We start from the raw sequence: 12,822 nt of genomic DNA, 5'->3' as shown, positions 1-12,822 counted from the left end.
ACGGGTATGAGCTGCAAGGGTTCCTAGAAGGTACAATCTCTGCTCTGCCTCGGTTCATTAAGTCTTCTGAAGGTACACTCACTCTAAATCCAGAGGCCTCTGCATTTAATCAACAAGATAAGTTGTTAGCTTATTGGCTCCTCTCTACAATCAGTTCTTCTCTCCTGTCATATTTTACCTCTGCTAAATCTTCATGTGACATATGGAGTACAGCAAATCGACTTTTCGTTGCCTCTACTGGTGCGAAAATCTCTAGGATCAAACATGAACTTCACTCTATGAATAAGGGTATTTTAACTGTTAAGGAGTATATCTCTAACATACAAACTATTTGTGACTTACTTGCAGCATCTGGATCGGAGGTAACCGAGACCGAAAAAGTGAAAGTTGTTTTGACTGGACTTTCGTCCGATTTTAATGCAGTTTTAACATTGGCTTCCTTCTCGACAGAGCCCCTGCTATTTCAACATTTTTATGTTATTCTGGAATTTGAAAGTAGGTAGATCCGAACGACGCGTGAAGTTCTGATCCAAGTACATCTAGTCGAAACACCAGTGGTTGCTGCAGTGAGCGACTCCGTTTGCACGATACGCGTGGGGGGCAATCAATGACAGGTTCGTGAGGACGAGAATTTTGGCCACAAACTCAATGCCAAATCTATAGTGGGTTCGGGCATGTGGTGCAGCATTGCTACTATCATTTCAACCGCGATTATGGCGGCCCAAACATCTCCACCTCGACCTAATTTTCTTCTCCTGCTGATGGCCAACATGCAGGGCTCTTTGGACTTGGTGGTTACTCGTGGGGTGGCTGGCCGCCTTTTTAAAATCGGCCTTATCAGTCGCAACTGAGAGATGATGCTTTTGGGTATTATTTTTACCCTACTGAAGGTTATGGTATGGGACTTCATGATGGTGTCCCAAATGATTGTTTTGGGTCTAGTGGTGGCCCAACGAATGGATATGGTCCATACACTAGACCATAGTTTGGACGTGAAATACCGCGTGGGCCAGGGCATGACGTGGGCTGTTCTGGGCCGTCTGCTACTATAGTGCCTAGGTCAAGTGCAGCAGGCCCGTCGCTTGTCCAAGGAAGTGGCCAGTTTGCTGGGCCAATTGCAGGACAATCTCGTGGGCTACATGCTGGCCAGAATTTTGGGCAGTCCAATGGGCAGTCTAATAGGTAGGAAAATGCTAGTTATAAATTTGGGCCTATAGCAAATTGTATTGAAGGTTCTATGCAAAATAATCTCCTGAAGTTTCATGGTGAACCAAACCACGAGCTCGTGTCTTTGATTTTGATTCCTCTCAGTGTGTTGGGCTACCCAGAATTCTTGATTTTCACGCATTAGATTTTTCATATGCTACGCAATATGATTCTAACTTTGATAACTCTAACTCATATGTTCATGTGCTAGTAAGAACATCTTCGTAGTATCCAGACTCCGAGGCCACTCATCATGTTTGTCAGAATGCGTCCAGATTAAATGCCTCCACTCCGTATATAGGTATTTCCTCTATTTTAACGGGCAATGGGGCTCCCACTAAAATTTCGTCCATTGGGAATACTATTTTACCAACCGTGAAGAAATTATTACATCTGTCTAATATCTTGTGTGTACCAAGCATTCAGAAAAATCTCATGTCTGTTTCTCAATTTGCCACTGACAACAATATATATTTTGAATTTCACCCTGATCATTGTGTTGTGAAGGACATCCAAACATAGGAAATTTTTCTGCGAGGCCAAGTTCGTGATGTTCTATATCAGTTTTCAGTAAACTCGATTGCTTTTCCTGCTTCAAATCTGTCAATTCACAACATCAAGATTCACAATTGTCCTTCAGATGATGTCTTTCAACTATGGCATAAAAGGCTTGGTCATCCATCTTTAGCAACTGTTAAAAATGTTCTTAATAAGTGTAACATTGTCAAAAAAGGAAGTCTCATAAACTGACTTTTTCAAATTCTATTATTGTATACATGGAGCTGTTTGACTTAGTTGTGTCTGATTTGTAGGGACATGCTTCTGTTGCATATGGGGGTAATTTGTACTATATTTCATTCATTGACATGTGTAGCCGGTTTACCTGGATTTATTTAATTAAACATAAATCTCAAGCAGTTGAATGTTTTCTTCAATTTCAGAAGATGGTTTTCACTCAGTTTAGGAAGAATATTAAGAAGTTTCAAAGTAATTGGAGCGGTGAGTTCCGTACTTTTGCATCAGTCCTCTCTAGTTATAGGATTTTTCATCGTCTTACCTGTCATCACACGTCTGAACAAAATGGTGTTGCTGAACGTAAACACAAACATATTGTGGAGACTGGTCTTACTCTTTTGGCTCAGGCTAATCTTCCTATGGACTATTGGGGCTATGCATTCTGCAGTATTGTGCATCTTATTAATTGGCTACCTACTCTGGTCCTGAAAGGTCAATCTCCATATCAAATTGTCATATGATCATCTTAATCATATGATCATCTCAAGGTATTTGGTGGTTGTTTTTTTTCATACTTAAGCCTTTTTGTACGACATAAGTTAGACTTTCGCTCACAACCATGTACATTTATGGGATATAATTCTCAACATAAGGGATATAACTGTCTTACACCGGATGGTAAGGTCATTATTTCTCGCCATGTTATTTTTTATGAAGATCAATTCCTGTTTTCCTTACCGGTTGTGGACACTGTTCAGAAACCTACGTGTGTTCCTATGTATGTTCCTATTGTTCAACAGTTGTCTTCTCGACCTAGTACAGAGCCAAACAGAATCTCAGTGTCTTTATTTATAGTACCTGTGCACGGTCAAAACTATGAATCTATGCAGTTTGGTTTAATTGCTTCACCTACTACTTCTAATCCCCTATCAAGCACCTTAGTTAATTCGACGGCTACATCAGAGTCTGGTCTAAGGGAGCCTCATCCTGCTACTGAAGATATCCCATTATTTACTCAGATTGTCACTGCTCCTCCTGTATCTCCAAAGAATACTCATACTGTGGTTACTCGATCTAAAGCTGAAATTTTTAGATCCAAGGTGTTAGTTGTAGATGCTGTAGATTTTAAACCAAGCTCTGTTGAGGAAGCTCTTGCTCATAAGGATTGGAAATTAGCTGTTCAAGCTGAGTTTGATGCTCTAATTGCTAACTCTACCTGGGAACTTGTTCCACTACCTCCTGGTTGGAAGGCGATTGGGTGCAAATGGCTTTTTAAGGTCAAGAAAAATCTCGATGGGACAGTTGATCGTCGAAAGGCACAATTGGTTGCAAAGGGATATTCACAAGTACCAGGGTGTGACTTCAGCGAAACATTTAGCCTGGTGGTCAAACTTATTACCATCCGAACCATTTTATCTATTGTTGTGTCTAATGGTTGGCAACTTCTCCAAGTTGATGTAAACAATACCTTTTTGAATGGAGACCTAACTGATGAAGTATTCATGTAACAACCTCCAGGTTATGTTCAGTATGGTTCAAATGGTGAACAGTTGATGTGTCGTCTGAAAAAGGCATTGTATAGATTATGGCAAGCACCTCGTACCTGGTTTGAAAAATTAAAGTAGTTTCTCTTATCTACTGGGTTTGTACTATCCAAGTTAGATGCTTCATTATTTGTCAAAGTTTCGACTAAGTTCGGCATCTATGTCTTGGTTTATCTTGATGATATTATTATTACTGGTAGTTTGTCTGACGAGATAAATTATTTTGTTCGTCAACTACACAATGAGTTTTCTCTGAATGATATGGGTGATCTCTATTATTTTTTCAGGATTGAAGTCAGTCAATCTGCTTCTGGCAATTTTCACTTATGTCAGTGCAAATACATTAGGGATCTGCTTGCTAGAAGTTCTCTATCTAATGCAAAGAGTGTTCATACGCCTATGGTCAGTTTCTTTACTTTTTCCAAAAATGAGGGTGATCGGCTTGCAAATCCTACTGAATATCGAAGCCTAACTGGTGGTCTTCAGTATGTGGTCTTAACTCGACCAAACATTGCTTATGCTGTAAATCATGTGTGTCAATTCATGGATGCCCCTACTACAGCTCATGTGGTAGCATTAAAACATATCTTGATGTATTTACATGGCACTATTGATCATGGTTTGGTCTTTTGGCGATCTGACAGACTTTCTTTGGTCAGGTATGCTGATGCCAACTAGGGTCTTGATTTTGACGATCATCGTTCTACTACTGAATATTGTGTCTACTTTGAGCATACACCTGTCTCGTGGTGTTCTAAGAACAGTAAATTATTTCTCGATCTAAGGCCGAGGCCGAGTATCGAAGTTTAGCCACTGCCACCAGTGTCATTGCCTGGTTGGTTTACCTATTGACAGAGTTGAAACTTAGTTCTGCTGATCCTCCTGCTATCTGGTGTGATAATTCTAGTACCGTAACTGTTGCAGCTAATTCGGACTTACATTCCAAGTTCAAACATGTCGAACTTGATCTAATTTTTGTTCGAGAAAAGGTGGCTAATGGGTCTTTAGTTGTTAGTGAAGTACCAGCTTGTGACCAGGTTTCTGATATTCTCACTAAACCACTGTCTGTCTCCAATTTTATGCGGTTTCTTCATCTTTTTCGAGTCGTACCACTTGCGGAAGCTCGATAATGTTAGAGTATGTAAAAGTAAGTTGTTAGTCAGTTATCAAAACTGATAATTTGTTATAGGTTGTTAGCAGAGGTTAGTATATCTCTCTTGTGTATACAAACCTCACTCATGCACTCATTCAAACAGATTAACAATATAGAAATATACTTCAATCAAATTCTCTTTAATTCTCTTAATTCTTTCATTTAGTTTGTTCATAGAGATACTAACAGGAAAGGAATAAATATTGTGTGAGAAATTAAGAAGGAATTGAGAGAGATTTGAGAATGTGAGAGAGAGGAGTTGAGATTGAACTAAACAAAAAAGAAAAGAATTAGGGGTTTATATAGAAAAAATAGTTGTTAGTTGGGGGAGAGGGGGAGGAGGGGGAGGGGGTTCAATGGCTATCTAAATAGCCATTGGGAGGGGTAACCGTTGTGGGAAATGCTTCTAGCTGGAAGCGGTTTTCTGTCAATCCACTTAAAATGCTTCTAGATGGAAACGTGTCACATTTCGAAAATCCAATTAGTAGAACCGAGGGTTTAGTCAGATATTAGAAACTAGGATCGTAAATGAGTAAATTAAGTATGTGAGTAACATAATCAAGTTCTATTTTATTAATTAGCTCAAAACAAAGTTCAAATTTAAGGTCTAATTAGGAAAAATTAATTTTAATTGATTTAGGACCTAATTGGAAAAGGGAAGAATTAGGAGTGACCAAAAAGGCAAATTGCCCAATTTTTGTAAATTGGTTTCCTACTTGCGACCACTCATGTAACACCCCCTACCCGTATTCCGAGCCTAGAATAGGGTACGAGGCATTACCAAACTTAATATGATCAATCATGTAAAAAAATCAGCCATAAAATTTTTTTCTAAATTAAAAACTTTCATACATATGTTTAACGTCCCTTATATGGGCCTACGGGGCCCAAAACATACATTCAGGGTGGTTCGGGACCAAACCGTAAACATATGAAACTTTTGCAACACTTAGAAAATTTTCACACTTTAGAGAGCGACACGCTCGTGTTTTCAACCCGTGTAACTCTCTGTTTATAACTTCATCACCCTTGTCAGTCGTACACTTCATATAAATAACAAGAAACGTGTATGGGCTTAATTCTCATTCAATTTCTCATATATATACACAATTTCACGTTATGTAATCATACAACATATATCAACCATATCTCTGTAATCTAAATATATTTTCATAACAACTTATCTTGATTTCAGACTATTTCATATTTAAGCTTAAATAACCAAAGTATTTGAAATATCATCTTTATGCAAATAGTACACATGAGGTATATAATTCTATAATTATGAATAAACACATTTATCAAACATTTTCCATATTCATATATCAATGTCTCATGTCTCCATATATCAATAACCATCATTTTCATGAATTTCGAGTTCAATTTCATAATTATTTGTCTCGTGTTCAATTTATTCCATATCGAAATTTTATTCATTAAAACATTTGAATTATCAATACATATGGACAGTACATTCAAGATGAACAATTATATAATCACAAATGAATTCATTTATCAACCAAGTTCTATACTCGTATCTTATCAACTCGTACTTCCTTGTATCACATAATTCCACGTAACACTTGCCAAACTTTGTCAAATTAGTGAACGTCTTACGAAATTGAGTACTTCGTTTTCTCGATGCCATAGTTCAACTATGGTCTTACACGTCTTCACATATTGATGCCATAGCCCGGCTATGGTCTTACACATATTCATATATCAATGTCATAGCCCAGCTATGGTCTTACACGAATCACATATCTCACTGATGCCATATCCCAGATATGGTCTTATACGGAAATCACTTGTCACTTGTAGCCGAAGCTACCACTATTCACTGATCAGGTAGTCGGAGCTACCATTTTTCACTGATCAGGTAGCCGGAGCTACCACTTTTCACTGATCATGTAGCCGGAACTATCACTTTTCACTGATCAGGTAGCAAAAGCTACCACTTTTCACTGATCAAGTAGCTGAAGCTACCACTTTTCACTTGTCATTTGTCATTGATCAGATAAGTGTAGCCGAAGCTATCACTTATCACTTTCACTTTTCCTTGATCAGATAAGTGTAGCCGAAGCTATCACTTATCACTTGTTGCCATGGTTCAACCATGGTCTTTTCCTTCAATTCATCTTGTCACTGAACTGAAATGCTCAATTTGATCATTTATTCAAATTTCATGCTTTTACATTATTCACGATTTTATCATCAATACATATGAAATAACACATCATAAAATTCATAAAATTAACAAATAATAACTAAAATTTAGCCATATAAACTCACAAGTTCAATTTCTGTATTATAACGATAATCATAATTTCATAATAAATATACCAAATAAAACATTATATCATTTCTAATCCAACACTTATCGATTATAATCGGGCATGTGATCCATTTATACACGAGTCATTCATATATTTTTGTATATTTTCCTCTCCCTCCTCTCCATCCACATCCTTAGTATAAACAACACACTTGTAGGTAACATTATCCATAATTTTCACTATCTACTTATGTGAATATTCAAGTTGTCCATCTGTGTCATAGTCACTAAATTATTTTTATATTGAGCTAAAGAACTACAAATTAAGATTCATAAATTTTCCCAAAAACTAGACTCATATGTATTCTTACCATAAAAATTTCATAATTTTTAGTTGGGCCAATTAATACATTTTATTCATTGAAGTCTCCCCTATTCTGCTGTCTGACAGTTCCGACCCTTCTTCACTAAAAATTAATTATCTTCTCGTACAGGATTCGAATGATGTCCTCGCTTATTTATCTTGAAAATAGACTCATTCAGGATTCTGAACATATAAATTTAATCCCATAATTATTTTTATCCAATTTTTTATGATTTTACAAAGTCAGAACAGGGGAACCCTAAATCATTCTGACTTTGTCTCACAAAATTCATTATATCTCATGATTTACAATTCTATTGCTTACATAATTTATTCTATAAGAAACTAGACTCAATAAGCTTTAATTTCATATTTTATTCATCCTCTAATTCCATTTTTAAAATTTTTTGTGATTTTTCAAAGTTAGACTACTGCTGCTGTCTAAAATAGTTTTAGTGCAAAATGTTGATTTCTATTTTGCCCCAAATTTCACAATTCATACAATTCAGTCCTTGCTCAATTAACCCCTCAATTAAGATAATTTTCTTAATTAATACTTTTTATGGACATTATAAGTTATTTCATAACTATTGAAATTCATAATTTCCACATAAAACTCTAACTTCAAACTCTTTTACAATTAGGTCCCAAACATTCACTTTCTATTCAATTCTTTCAAAAAAATCAGCATATAAACAATTTTAAGCTCTAATTCCATGCCAAATCATCATATACTTCCAGAACATATTCATAGAAACTTTCAATTTCTTTCATAGAATCAAAAACTAATGAATTCAACAAGTGGACCTAGTTGTAAAAGTCATAAAAACACAAAAATTTCAAGAAATAATCAAGAATTGAACTTACTTGAAGTAAAAATATGAAAAACCAACTTAAGGGAACTCTTCCATGGTGTTTTTGCTGATTAGAATGCAGAAAAATAAAGAGAAATCTAGATATTCTAATTTAGTCCCATTTTTATTTAGCCAATTTTGTCAATTTTCCAATTTTGCCCTTATTTCACCCATTCCTGATTTTTCTCAGCTATTGCCTCCCAAAATATCTCCTTTGGGCTTATTTGCACTTTAGGTCCTTCCTCATTTGGCAATTGAGCTATTTAATCCTTTTAGCAACTTTTACACCCTTTTCAATTTAGTCTTTTTTATTTAATTAACCACCCAAACGTCAAAATTTTCTGACTAAATTTTATTACTACCTCATCAACACTCTATAAATATTTCTAAAAATATTTATGGCTCGATTTATGAAGTCGAGGTCTCAATACCTCATTCTCGACCCAATTTACCTAATTAATTCTTTTAAATCACCAAATTCACTAATTCAAAAATGCTTTTATATTCACATTGACTCATAGGTATTAATTTATTAAATTTTCAACTCACCCGTCGGATTTAGTGATCTCAAATCTCTATTTCCAATACCACTAAAGATTAGACTGTTACAACTCATGTATTCTCACTTCTTTTTAAAACCCCAAATTATTTTAAATTTCCCAAAACCTAAAATCAGAGTTCCTTCAAAATAAATTCATTTCTTCAGATTTATTACCTTTCCAAACACCAAAATGATTCCTAATTTCAAACAAAAATCACATTTTCTCTCCCAAATCCGTCATTGTTTTTCTTGAGTTCAAATCCTGAATTAGAGCTCTAGATTGTCGTTTTCATTGAATTAAGTTAATATTCTGACTTTCTAGGATTAAACAAAAAGTGTTGTTTGTAATAGGCCCATTTTGCTCGGGCCCATACCAAAACCAAAATGAAAAAAGCAAAGCAAAATAACAAAATAAAATCCAATGATAAGTGTCCAGTCCATTTACAAATTACACTTATGGCCCAACAGACCCAATAAACTTAATTACCTAGCCTATTTACAAGAAAACCATCATAGCCCAAAAATTTAACCCAATTGAAACCCGACTCAGGTGGCCCAATTTTCGATTTCAGGGACTTAAACCCTAAGACCAATATTGAAGCCTCCTCAGCGAGGATCTCCAACGCCACAGAGTTTCGAGCCTCCTCCACGTCATCCCCACGAGCGTTCTCCTCCGTACAATCGAACCTGTGAGAAGAAAATAACCGACTAACAACCACAACAGTGCAGCAATTGACAGAAATAAGCCAGCAAATGATAGCAAAAATTAGAGTTTTTTCTAATATATATATTTTTTATTTTGTAAATCCGGCTATAAAAAGCCATGGATGTAATCTGTAAAGGACTTAACCATACTGAATAAAAAATACGAAAGCAATTTTGAAAAGGTGATTCAATCATCAAATTTGGCCTTTATTTTTTCTGTTTTTATTTCTTTCTTATTGGTGAATCTATCACGCAAATATAAAAATAAGGAGGATAGTTTGCTTACCAGTTATTCGACGTCGATCCAATCGGCGTTTGCTCCTCCGATCCAAAGGCACACGGATCCTTAGGGACCGGTTGAAGCCATGGCGGAGATGAAGGATTATTTCGACGCGGTTAAGGTTCGCATGAGAGGTTAAGAGGTTTTAAGGAACTGATTTAGGGCTTTCTTTTGAGGAAATAATCTGCTAATTGATTTTAGGGCAGATTTTAGCTTTTATATGCGTTTAAAAATGGCGTCGTTTTAATCCGTACGAATTGGCGTTGAAACGGCATCGTTTCATGATGCAACCCAATGACCCGACCCAGTTTCTTTAAAGATCCGCGCGTCTTATAAGGAGAGGATAATTGTGCTTGTGATCCTTCCGCATTTCCGTTATGTTTTAATATGGTTTGTTTTGTTTTCAATTTCTCCCCTTAATTTCAAAACTGTTTCAAATAAGTCTATTTCTAAACGTTTCATTTTAGAATTTGGTTCATTTTCACTTTTAGCCCTCTTAGGTTTGAGCGTGTTGTATTTTGGTCCTCCATATTGTTTTAATAGTTTCATTTACTTGTAAACTGTTTCTTTGATTTTATTTTTATTTTAATAGAGTTTTTTTTATTTTATTTTTTTCCTTTCTTTTGTAATTCTTTTATTTTCTTTAAAAAATTATTTATTATTCATCTCTAGCTTGAATTATTTTACTGATTTTGCATTGTTCAAGCACTTTCATTAGTGTATATATATATGAATATATTTTAATTTGTTTTATTTTACAATTTATGTATTAAAATTCTCTTATATATATTTTTACGTTTGAAGATTTATATGGTATTTAACCTCATACTATTATACATGACTGATATTAAATTATTTTTGCTTTAGTACACGTTATTGATTTCATATTATTCTATGTAAACATTTTCTATGTATGTATATATATATTTTCCTTTAAATTTATTTATGTGTATAATGTGTTTCTTTTAAAGACTCTATTTTAAATTGTATATTTTACTTATTCTATACATTTCCATATATTATTATCATTATGTAAGTATTATCTATACATATCATTAATCCAAATCAATTTATTTCATACGAAATTGTTTTATACATTATTTATTTCAAATTTCTTTTTACACATACATATATATATTGGTACACATGTTTGATTTATATACATCACTAAATCCATGTATTTTATACATATAGTTTTTCTTTGTACACATAATTATGTTTTTAAAATCTATTACATATATAATTTATGATAAAATTAACTTAATCTTATATGCATTATTAATTTCATGCTATTTTTACAAATAATTACTTCTAAATCTATTTATATACATATGTATTTTGTAAACCTATTATTGTGTATTTCCTAAGATTATATTTTATTATGAATTCTTGCTATCCTTTCATATTTTATATATTATTTAAATTTTCCTTTATTGTATGTATTTTAACAAATGTTTTTAACACTTGATATATTATTCGATTTAAAAATCTTCATTCTGTAACACTTATTTTAATGATTACATATATATCTCTAGTTTTTTTCTACAAATAATTTCAAATTCATCAATTCATATATTATATATATTATGTGTTCAACGGTTCATCATTATTTAAATTTGTCTTATACCATATTATTTTTAATTTTCATTTTGTTTTGTATATTTTGTATCGATAGTATTATATTAAGCTATATATCATTGTTGTATACTATTTTTTTCATTTTTTTATTTGTTATATCAATTGTTCTCCATACATGCTTGGAAAGTTGGTTTCATTTTGCTTAGATATGTTATATTCAATTGTTTGATTTGATTGGTTAAATAAGGTTATGTTATCTTCATTTACCAAGTATTGTATTTTATGCATGCATATTATCCCATGATTATTTTTTTTTCTTTTGGTTTACAAATGTTGCTTTATAATTTTCAACTCTTTAAAATCAATTATTACATTTTATTTCAAATAAATTAAGGCATTCTGAGTTAGTTTACAATCATTTATTTAAATTTTTTAAAACAAAGCAATGTTCAATATTTGAAAATTCAGAAAATCGTGCCCTACCGTGCTGGGTTTCGATTTTTCGTTAGACTAAATATTTAGATATCCTGTTGTAATTTTTGACCTAAAAGCTTTTGGGAGTCAAAAATCAATCGTGTTTTCAAAGGTATAAAGGATCATGTCCTATCGTGCTGGATGTGGTGTTGTATACCTTTGAAATGAGAGAGTTTTGACAACCAACTTGAACCACTCAAATGTTTTAAAAAAAACCATATTTCAAATTCTTTTTAAACAAAACCCTAGACATAAGGACAGTACTTAATCAATCTGGTACCAGTTTTTGGGCGTAGTGAGGGTGCTAACCCTTCTTCATACGTAATCGGCTCCCAAACCCATCCTTTTTTTACGTAGACCAAAATTGATTTAAATGGAACAAAATGCTTTAACAAAAAGATTGGTGGCGGCTCCACATTTTGTTTTAAAAATTTGATCCTCGTTTTTCTCTAAAAATGGCTTCGACAGCTTGGCGACTCCACTGGGGATTGAACAAGAGAGTCTAGCCATAAAATTGATTATTTTCTGTCCTTTTATCTAAAGTTGAAAAATTAATTTGAAAATCATGATTCTTTGTGGCCTTTGTTTGCATGATTGTTTTGGTCCATGTCTTGTGGAATAATATTGCATTGCATTGCATAACCGTTGCGGTTATACCTTTAAGTGGGAGTGAGAAGCTATGCCTTCGTGAGGTTTTCACCTCCGCATGGGCTAGTAGATTACTTCCGGGATACATCCGTACCTATGATTTCGTGAGATTTTCATCTCCTTATGGTCATAGAGAAATGTATTCCACTGAACTGAACTCGATCCATATGAGCCTATAATGGGTAAGGATTAAGGAATCTGCTGGTTCAGGTTCCATTTCTCTAGAACCAAGCTACATATAGTGAATCCTAAGAGTTCACCTTAGGTAGAACTATATCCGAAGGTTAGTAGTCACCCGAATAGATACTTTATTTGTTATTTATTTCTTCTGTACTAATGTATTTTGTTTTTGTTTTGTTTATAACTGCATTGCATTACATAATCATAGAAATGAGGTGTTGATTCATATTTGATTACTAAACAGAACAGTTTGTCATAGGAAGACGAATTTCTTGATAAAGTGGA

General features: G+C 33.9%; 1 long non-coding RNA gene across 1 annotated transcript; it reads right to left on the bottom strand.

The window, feature by feature from the left end:
* Positions 1-9,076: 9,076 nt before the first annotated feature.
* LOC107931657 (uncharacterized) lies at positions 9,077-10,153 on the bottom strand. The gene is made up of 2 exons (XR_001693280.2): positions 9,664-10,153; positions 9,077-9,359 (listed from the first exon to the last, which is right to left on the bottom strand). It is a non-coding gene; the product is annotated as an uncharacterized lncRNA (long non-coding RNA).
* Between the last annotated feature and the right edge of the window lie 2,669 nt (positions 10,154-12,822).

This window comes from Gossypium hirsutum, chromosome A02, assembly GCF_007990345.1.
Source record: "Gossypium hirsutum isolate 1008001.06 chromosome A02, Gossypium_hirsutum_v2.1, whole genome shotgun sequence".
NCBI lineage: Eukaryota > Viridiplantae > Streptophyta > Magnoliopsida > Malvales > Malvaceae > Gossypium > Gossypium hirsutum.
The sequence above is the reverse complement of the archived record's forward strand: the minus strand, read 5'-3'. Positions and strand labels throughout refer to the sequence as shown.